The sequence below is a fragment of the Meleagris gallopavo genome, chromosome 1 (genome assembly GCF_905368555.1).
Source record: "Meleagris gallopavo chromosome 1, MGAL_WU_HG_1.1, whole genome shotgun sequence".
Classification (NCBI taxonomy): domain Eukaryota; kingdom Metazoa; phylum Chordata; class Aves; order Galliformes; family Phasianidae; genus Meleagris; species Meleagris gallopavo.
Window position 1 is genome coordinate 106,438,742 of NC_139404.1, and position 11,141 is coordinate 106,449,882.

The following is an 11,141-nucleotide window of genomic DNA, read 5'->3' on the forward strand; positions in this document are numbered from 1 at the left end:
CTGTCTTTATTAGGTAAGTGTAGAGAAACTGTGGTATGCCATGATACAATCTTAATACACTAACATCATCCTGAGAACAGCTGTAATTCATAAACTGTGGTGGCTGCAGTAAACAAGAGAGCTGGGTGATGGTAACCTAGGTGCACATGGATTTTCAAAAAGTTCAGACAAGGTGCCTTGTGAAAGTCTCTTAAAGAAATGAAAGAGTCCTGGAGTAAATGGTAGGTTCTCTTGCAGAGAAATAACTGGCTAAGGGACAGGAGGTGAAAGAATGAGATGTCCAGCTCTTGCAGCATTGTGGTGTTGTCAGTGGGACTCCCAACAGCATCATATGTTTTGGAACACCCTTACAAATCACATGGGAAAAAAAAAAAAGAGACAAAAAGCAAGGTAACACGTTTTTACATTAATCCTTTCTACATTAGAAATCTCATTCCTTGCTCCCTGGTTTACAGAATGCTTGCTGAGAGCCATTACAAAAGAAAGGTCATGTCAGGACCATGAGGACATGATTAGCACTGGTTGCCCCTTCCCAAGGCCCAACATCAGGCCCTGGGACCATCTGCTCTTGCCTCAGTGAGGCCACAGCAGGGATGGACTCCTGCTCTCTGCAGCCCTGCCAACTGCCCTTGGCCCACCAGAAGGTCACAGGCCCTGTGGAAATAAGCACACTTCCATCCTGCTGTTTTTGTGTCCTCCGTCATCCAAGTGGTGTACAATGTGGATCAAAACAAGCCTGGGCCAGCCTTTGCAGCTGGGCAGAGGAGTTCCCATGCAGCAGCCACCTCTCTGGAGATGGTATGACCCTGCCGAGTTGTGGGTGCTGTATCTTATGCCTTAGCGACTGGAAAGATGACTCCAAGCAGGTCTGGGCAGTGTGAGTTTATCACTGGGTAGGACAGTACTTCCATCAAGCCTTCTTGTTGGATGTTAGCAGCAGCTGAGGAATCTGTTTCAGCCAACAAGTAATACCTCAGCTTGTACAACAGCCTTCTGGAAATTGTTCTAAAGCACAGTAGCCATACGCAGCTGTGCAAATGTGCAAGTAAAAGCATTTACAGCAGCATGAAAAAGAGAAGGAAGGGTGACAGGGAATGACTGGAGCAAAAGGGGAGCATGTTTGGGAAAGGAGAATAAAAGACATCTCTGCTGAAACTCTCTGAGTCATCTGAAGGTGTTTTCTATTCAGCTCAGGTAATTTTTTTGTTGTTTCATTCTTATCTGCAGCCCGCTCTCTGCCAACTTCTCCCCAGCGTATCACACATTCTGTCACAGCCATGTCACTGCTCTTAGCACTGACTGCAGAGCTGGTGTGATGGGGCGATGGAATCCAAGTACCCTCAAAATCAGGAGTTTGGGGGCCACTGAACGGACACCATGTCCATGTCCCTCATAGTGAACCCTCACATTTGTTTTTATTCCAGGGATAACACTGTAAAAAAGCAAAGCCTCTTCAAAGCAAAGTTGCCATTAAAAGGTATGTATACACTCCACTGAATCTTGGTCATGGTCACACACCATGCACAATCATGGTCCCTGCTCGGCTACCTCAGGAAACCAACTGTCACAATTCATTGGTAATGAAAGCCAAATCTTGAGGGGTATGTGTGGAGGAGGGAGGAAATGGTACTCAGCTAGGCCATATAATGGCCCGTAGCGCAGACGTGGCTATGGTGAATGTCCTGTCCTAGGTGATGGTGTTCTCACGTAGGCAGAATCTTAGGCCTCTGCATCTGAGAGGCATCTTAGGTGCACTCTGCTACCCTCAGTTATTACCTGCCAGATCCCATTTTAGAGCTGGCAGCTGTCTGTGGAAATTTCTGGAATAAAGTCATGGCTGATACAGCTGTATCACCACTGAAGACCACTTAAGCTACGTAGCTTGATATTTCCTTAAAACCCATAAGCCAGCAAATGCTTTGCAGCAAGGAGAAGCTCACTAAGGTGTCTGCTGAAAGTCGACAGTTTGCTGTGAACGCTAAAAGATATTTAGGCTCCAGTGTCTTCTCGGTGCCATAACTGTAGGACAATGCAGTCATTCTTCTAAACCCATTATCAACAATTTACTGCTCAAAATTCAGACCCTTTCAAGTTCCCTTAAGTATCTCTGGAGAACCCCTTAAGATCCCTTTAAGGACCCTTAAAGTTCTTTACTGTGAGAGTGGTGAGGTACTGGATCAGGCTGCCCAGAGAGGTTATGGATGCCCTATTCCTGGAGGTGTTCAAGGCCAGGTTGGATGGGGCCCTGGGCAGCCTGGTCTAGTATTATATGTGGAGGTTACTGGTCTTGCCTATGGCAGGGGGGTTGGAGCTTGATGATCCTTGATGAAAATCACGCAATGCATGCCATTCCATGATTCTATGACCTGATCTTAAATCTCTTTGAATGTGGTAATCACAAGCCCCAGGTCCCAGGAGAAGTCTGGAGTGGCCCATTATTTAGTTGCCTCAGTAAGGGATATGACAAATAATCTAAATGCTTTTTTTTTTTTTTTTTTTTATATCAACTTTAAGCTGCAGACTATATACATGTTCAAAGCATGATGGAGAAAACCAGGATAAAGTGTTCTTACTGTGGTAAAATTAATATCAGATACCTATTCACTATAAATATTCAAACACATATATACTTCCTCATCTGCAATCAACATAATTGTCTTGTGTTGTTTTATACAATAAAGACCATCTTTACGGTGAAAAGGTAAAAAGAGTAGCCATGCCACTTCTAATCTATCAAGATCTAGTCATGAATGGATTATTTAGTCCAACTTCTAAATTGTGACAGCACTTATTTCTTTTTTAGTTATTCCTGAACTCTCCCCGATAGATGGTCTCCTGCCTTTCAGTATCTGTAGCAGTGGTGATTCTAAAACCTTCCTTGATAGCTTGTTCTGTGGCTGAACTTTTCTTAAAGATTTTGAGTTTTGTTTATACTTAACCCAAATCTTCCCTCCTGCCACTTCAGTTGTTCCAAATCACCTATATCCACTTGTAGACCTCCTTTTTTTAGACTTTGAAATCATTTTTGCTATTCTCCTTCGAACTCTGCCAATTTATCTGTGTGCCTGAAGTGAAATGCAGCCATCCAAATTAGACTTCACCAACGTCAAACACAGCAGAATAATTATCTTGACTATTTTACATGCGACAGTCCCCTTACCACAAATCTACATGGCTCTTGGCATTCCCTGTGACAGCATTATTTTGTTGGCTTAGAGCCAAAACATCATTTCCCAGGAATCTAGAGCCTCAATGTGATCTCTCTGTCTAGTCTTTCCCTTCCCTTATATAAATATCCCATTTTTTAAAGAGACTATACTGACTGTAAAACACCTTTAATTTTATGGCCCCACTGCACCTCTGCAATATGAGAATGATACAGAAATTCATGTAGATGTCCTTATGCAAATTGGGCAGGAACTGTAACTGGTTCAGACTTTTTTGTGCTTCTCCCTTTCTCATTAATAAATTATTACAATCAGGTGCAAAGGCTTCAGTAATCTCTAAATCTACCTTTTTTTGGAAGCTTAGAAAAGGTTTAAATGAATTCCTATTTTATTCAAAAAGTTAGCTTGCCTTTACTTGCAATGTCCAATTATTTGATAAGAAAAGTGTGAATATCTTATCTAAAAATAGGCCTTGAAATAAGCCTGAGGACTCTTGCCCCTTCTCAGTGCATTATGTTTTAATGCAAAGTTAAACTGAGCTATTACTCACATTTGGTAGTAGCCTCCACCATAAATATTCCCACTGAAGACTTCAGGACTAATGTGACAGAGGGAGGGTGCATGAGACAGTAACAAAGCATGGTGACAGGGCTGAGAGGAGGTGGGTTTTATAGTGGAAAGGGATATAGGAAAGGTGAAGGGAACATAAATAATGACAGTGCAGTAAGGAAGAGGCAGAGAGTGTGGGTAGAGAGTTAGAGAAGAAGGGTAGGTGGAGGGGGAACAGCGGCAGGGAAGGGAGCAAGCTGCCTGATGTTGAAGAGCTGGAGTATTTCATTCCCCACTCACTCTTTTGCTCATATAATGAATTACTTTGATATTTCCCATTCAGTTACGTAAAACTAAAGGGTGTAGTGTTGTCTTCAGGGGATACCTGAGCATCGACACTGAGGCATTGCAATGCGTTTCAAGTTATGCAAGGCAATTGGCAGGCTTATAGGAATCACAGCTGTGCTAAGTTCTGTCTTAGAGTTAAAAATAAAAATATCAGTGTTTGATCAGCCATCCTGCAGTTTGCCCTCCAAACTTTCCTCTGACATATGGTACGTACAGTCCCGGGAGAACCTGTGAAACATCTCTTGCACCTATGTTTTAAAAGGGAATTGAGAGACATTGTATCTGAAGAAATTAAAATCGTTGTTTAAGAGGGAAAGGTAATTCTTTTTCCCCATTAGAATTCTTCTGTTGTCAATATTCCCCTGATAATAGAGGTTTTTATTCTGCAATGGATAGGTTAAAGCAATCAATTGTTTTTATCTGGCAAATGAAAAGGGATAAAGCACAATTTGGAGGTAAGTAAACACAGAAGTCGCTTTCCCCTCAGCATTAACTCATGTCTCAATGGACATTAGACCTGTGTTTATTGAAAGACACGTTATTGCTTGGGATGCTGGGATTTCAGTAGAATAGAACACAAACTCCAGCTTATTGACATCTGCTGCAGAGCAAAAAGATGATCAGCTCCTCTGTTTATGTGGATGCACACAAGGGGAAAACATTCATTACGCACCGTATTTCATATACTTTTATACAGAAGTAGTAAAAGCTATTTTTATAGTTAAACACTTTTCCATAGAGGTAACTGTTTTCTTAGCATGACAGAGGTACCTACGTATTCTTCACTGTTATGTATGTACATGAGTTAGTGCCTTTTATATGAATTAAAAGTCCATTATCCTGAATGTGTGCTGTGCATTGCAATTGAAACCCTGCAGGCTCTGCTGTCAATAAGACTAAATTAAATAAGCAATATTCAATAGTATTTATAGCTGCCAAGACTTCAAGGTTAAGGCTAGAAACAAAGAAAACTGTAAAAGAGTAAGGGAAATCCTGAAAGCATCCAGCGAGAAGAAGAATTCTCTTGAGTAACATTTTTGCCTGCATAGAAGCAGACTTTGATGAAACACACACAAAATACTGAATGCCACTTTTTCATATGCACAGCATTCCTTCAGTGCCAATGCATAGTCAGAGCTCCAGCTCAAACATACCAGAAATGTGCAGCTGGCAAACAGGAAAGTAGGAAAACTGGAGAACAGCCCTGACCTTCACTGTGTGACCTGCACTTACACCGTGTCACCTGCACTTACACCGTGTCTGCTCTTGAGTTGCATTTGCACTGTGAGCCACCATGCTGCACACTCAGTGTGGAGCAGGGAGCTGGGCTGAGGGTTACAGCACAAGGGAGGATATGAGATAGAAGTGTTGGATCAGCCAATACGGAGCCTACCAATAGTCTCTTCTTGCTCTTGGATACAACAACACAGCTGGACAGCCCATGTGCAGATGGGCCCCATCAGCCAGGGCTCCTCATCCTCCCTTGAGAAGCAGCTTTGGTGAGGTGTTCACAATGAGCAAGGCTTGACAGATAACAAAACAGCTTGCAAAATGTGTGTGTGGGGAATGGATTGCTTCACCGAAATGGATATTCATCAGAAAACCTTGAAGATATCACCCAACATCCTTTGCAATTCCCAGAGCAGCAGCCAGCTTACCAATTCTGGCAAGTCCTAATTCTCTGCCTTGGAAATAGCTGACAATACATAGGTGATGGATTTAATGCTTGCAGAATGCCACTGAAAAGAAAATGCTTTATATCTTGAGAATACAAAATCACATAGTCAAGGGATACACAGTTACACAGAAATTTGATTTCTCAGCTATTGCAAAACTTTTGGGGAGTGTCTGAACAATTGTGGCTCGTACAGGCATGCATTTGTGTTGCTTTTCCTTTGCCCTAGCAACCAAATTTCATTCCCTCTAGATTTTCCTGCTATTTCTTGCTGAAATGTTCTCAGATGAACAGCTCTTCCCTTGATACACTACCCATAAGGCTTGCTTGGGTTGCTGGAATCAACATTATTATTTTTAGAAAATAGGCTGAGGACTCTGATGCAAATCAGTGTTTACTTTTGTTTGCATGCTTTAGGCTATGCTATTCCCTCTTGTGAATCCATTTTCCTGTGCTCTGTCAGCAGTAATATTTGCTACATGAGATGATTAGTCCAGGTAAATTAACTCCCTTCATTTGCCTCTTCTCAGACATAAACTTACCTGTTGATTTACACCTGTTGTTTGCTCTTAGTAGCTATGGGCACCTGCATTATTGACCATAAGACAAATATTATTCTAAACATTGTTTTCCAGTTTGATAATAGCTGAAAAACAGCCTTTTTTGTTTTTTGTTTTTTGTTTTCTCCTTATACTATAAGTCAGATTAAAATGAAAGCAAGGCCTGTCAAGCTTATGTAAAACTAGGTAGGAATTCAAACAGTATTATTTTTTATGTTACTAAATTTACTGTAGTTTCAGGGGTTGACATTCACAAAAGCAAGTACCATTTGAAGTCACTGGCACTTATGCACTTTAATCTCCTGGGTGCTTTTGAAGATCTTTCGCAGACTGTATAAAATGTGCTATATTCAGTTGCAACAATTTTGTGATGGATGAAGTTTCTGTCAAGCAGGGAAGCTGAACACCACTTCTCTTCACACTGCATTTCAGTGTTATTACCAAGTCTCAACTAGAGCAAAATCAATCTGATTTAATTTGTATCAGCTCCCAGTTATTACCCACCCATTTATAAGCCTGACTGCAGTGCCATCTGATTGCTTTCTTGATACCTCTGTTGCATCAAAAATGAAAACCATTTTTCTCTTGCTGTACACCTGCACCTACTAGCATTTTTGTAAGATGTACCTGCAAGTACACATTGGAGAAAGAACTATACTGTAGATCAGATATTTTCCTCACTGCTGTTGGAATTAATCTCAGGCCTGCTCTTTCCCTTGAGATCTTCCAACTTGTGAGACCAGGCGGGTCTCCACCACATTATTTGCAGCATGGTTCAATGGATTCTGTCCAGGACAAGAAGCCTAGCTCCAGAAATTATACAGTCACAGAAAGAACCTCCATTTTCCAGTTCAAACAGTTTCAAAGAAATTCTGAAAATGCTAATGGAGTGCAACCAAAGCAATGGTGCCTGTAATTCCTGGCAGGTGCAAATAGCGTTGCTGAGGTACAGCTACTAAACACTTCTTGCTGGGATTGCAAAGTGCAAGAAAAATATGAGAAGTCTGCATTTATCAGGGAAAGACTGCAGCAGCCTGGTAATCCTCATGCCTGTATAAATGTGCTCCTCTCACCTCCTTGCTGCTGTCTCTGCTGTATTTGAAATGACTCCTCCAGTACTGATGAATAAAAAGCTCTAAGCCAAATTTGGTTAACCATGCATGGGTCATCACCTTCCCCAATTCATTCTGACTATAACATTTGTTTGTTTGTTAAATTTTCACTGCCTATCTGGAAATCAGCCTGCTTTAGATTCTTCTTTGTTGATGTCATTAAACAATGTATTACTAATGAAATGGTACTTCCAAATATTTACATATACGTATGTAATGCTGTAGCACTATAATGTGATGGAAAGTACAGCAATAATAGTAGTGTTATAATCCTAGGCTACAGCAAATGAGAACAAGCCCAAATGCAGCAGCCTCAGAAACGAAGAAAAGCTGCTTATCCTTAGAAAGCCTCAGGTAGGCAGGGATTTCCAGTGAGATACCCACATCTCCACTGCCAACTCTTAAATGAGGTTTGGGAAGGGGTCGATTTATCCCTTCAAGTCTCTCATTGCATGCACCTGAGCTCCCTTGGGTCAGCTCTGCCTTCCTACAAGGTGCTCAGTCATGACTTAGCATTTCCACTGCAACATACATAAACATATATATTTATATGTGTATATAGATACATGCAACTATTCTTCCTTCCTTCCTTCCTTCCTTCCTTCCTTCCTTCCTTCCTTCCTTCCTTCCTTCCTTCCTTCCTCTCTTTTTTTTCCTTTCTTTTTTCTTTTTTTTTTTTCTGTGAAGGAAAGTGCTCTTTGCCCTGCTGTAATAGCCAAAACAGCGGTTCTAAAAAGAATCCTGTGCCATGACCTTCTGTGATAACTGGATGCAGCCCTACGGCAGGTTTCAGAAAAAAATAGGTCCTTCTGAGCTTCTGGATTGAATGGGATGTATTTGCTCAGTCAAACCCACCTTCTGGCACTGAAATTCCTGTTTCTGGAGGGCAAAGCACGCTCACCTATTGCCTATTAAGGTCCTGCTGCATGCTTTGGAGGCTACAGTCATCTGCCTTCCAACACAGCTTTGAAAGCATCCAGCCACTTTCACCAGTGAGAAACTCACACTGGCTTGATCCTTTAGAAAGAGCTCCTGCCTGAGATATCAGAGAGTTTATCCCATTTCCAGATGGAGCTGATCCAATCCATTATTCCTTCATTATTTATATAGCACATACATTTACTCCAGCAGTGCTTATGTTACACGTGCTCGTGTGATACCAGATGTAAATAGTTAATAAACTTAGTAACTGTTAATGCAGACTTGGAAATGCATCTAATAAATCCCTCAGTAACAGAGGCCAGGCTGTGGAGGTAGACAGCAAGGACTGTTTGATTTTCACCTAACTTAGAAAAAAGAGAAACCAGAGAATGATACCAGAGGTATTACTTTTAGTGAGGAGATGAGGCTGTTGTTATATAACCCAGGAATTTTAAGACTTCATTTCATATCAATTTAAAGATATTTGTTGTAGAGTCAAATATCAGTTGGAAATCTTGGGAAATGGTTTATTCTCACATATTATTTTTCCTCTAGCATGAGAAGAAGGAAAGAAAGCTACAGCTTAACATTTTGCTTCTGTGACCAATACTTGAAAGAAATCTGTTTCTCATCTAAATAAAATCAAATTAATTGATCTAAGCAAGATTTCTTTCTAAATACCCTCTTCAGCAAAATAATTGTATTATTTTCCCATTCACTGCAACATGAGAGAGTTCCCATTCTGCTGAAGTTTCAAAAAGTATATTGCTTCTTACTTGGGTAACAGTTGCATTGCTCACATAAGATATTAACCTTGGTCTCTGGGCTTTTTTTGTGTGTGTTTTGTTGTTTTTACAGTTTCCAGCATCATACAGAGATTACTTTTCCTCCTGGGAAAAAAAAAAAAAAAAAAAAAAAAAAGTGTATTGCTTGGAAGAGTAACCTTTTCAAAATTTATTGGCAAGCTGATAGATGACTGTCCTTACACTTCAGCAATGGAAAGACCGAAGCAGCTAGGATTTCTTCTGGGTGCTGGACTCTAGATGTTGTCTTTTGTCTTGGAATTTTTGCATTTAGTGAAGTTGAGTTAGGAAGAAACCAGGGGTAATGCATTTCTTTAACTGTGGCCTTTAGCTTCAGACCTTCCAGGAGCTTCTGTGTAAGATCATTAACTGAACTGTGAATTAGAGATGATGTTATTTTCAGCTCTCTTTTATGGACAAATGACCAATTTATAAAGATGCTGGATAGGAGTTAATTAAGTCTGAGGGGAGTTTCTGGCCATGAAATACAATTGCCATATTTAGCTATACGTAATGTAGGTACAAATGTGTACATTTAAAAATTCTGAAAGATAAAAGCGTTTAGATTTGATATTCTGATGTCTATAAACCCTGCATTTCATGTAAGAGCTCTGACAATTTCTTCTGCACAGGTGTTCAATTCTTTCAAAAGTGCACGTGTGACCTTTAAAAGAAATTACTCTTTTAAGAACCCTCCTGTGTGGGTTATTTCTGCTTTACAAATGAATTTGAGCTCCAAGGTCCAGGGGAAGCTAATGGGAAGTATATTCACTAGGCAGTCTTTTTCTCTAATTGAATTCCTAGAGAGGAATAGTGAAAGGAACTGGTGGCTGATCTGTTTGCCTTGGCATCTGTCTAAGGCATTTGGGATTGCATAAAGCAAAAGCGGGAGCGAAAGAATACCTGCTGATGTTCTTTGCAGTCCATATAATCAATGAATATTAAGATGTTATAGGTCCTAAGAAGCTTCTTATGTAAATGCTATGCATTTTTTCTCCTGTGCACCTCTATATCTTACTATACTTCATACACCTGAGTTAGCTATGTTTGAATCCATGTGATAGAAAAAGGAAAAAAGAAAAAAGAATACCACACTCATCACACATCTAAAGCATTTGCGTACAATTTTTCGTATGAATCAAAACAAATAAGGAGAACATCGTTCAAAGTTTAACATTCAGGCTCTTTCTGCAATTCAAATACCAACTTCCTTGCCATCCTCAGAAAAAGACTGTACAAGTCAGCATAGAGCTGTACAGTGTCAGATGCTTTTTTCCTTAAAAAACAAGGCAATGATTTGAGTCTACCTACTGTTCCAGTTCATGTGTAGGAACTTTCTTGAAATGAGAAATGAAAAAACCAAAACTGCGTAACAATTACTGCTGCTATTATTTCAGAAAACTACCTTAACCTTTTCAGCAACACATTTGATAGGATTAGTCTCAGAAATATTAAGAGGAGATATCTTGGGCATACTTCAGACGATATTTCTGATATAGATATTACATCATTTATTCATGTAGATACTGCATTATTTTTATCTTCCAGTCAGCCTCACCTCCATCCCCACAAAGGTGATGGAGCAACTTGTTTGGGGTGCTGTCTTCAAGCAATTTAAAGAGAAGAAGGTTATCAGGAGTAGTCAACATGTAGTAGTAGTCAACAGGAGTAGTCTTTACCAAGGGGAAATCATACTTGACCAACCTGGTAGCTTTCTATGATGTCACCACTGGCTGGGTAAGTGGGGAGAGAGCAGTGAATGTTGTCTACTTTGATTTCAGCAAGGTATTTTAAGCTATCTCCCACAGCATCCTTGTAATGAAGCTTAGGAAGTGTGAAATTGACAAGTGGACATTGAGGTGAACTGAGAACTGAGTGACAGAGCTCATAAGGTTGTAATCAGAAATGTAGAATCTAGGAGGAGGGATGTAACTAGAGGCACTCCCCAGGGATTGGTACTGAGTCTGGTCTTATTCAAAATCTTCATAAACAATCTGGATGAACGA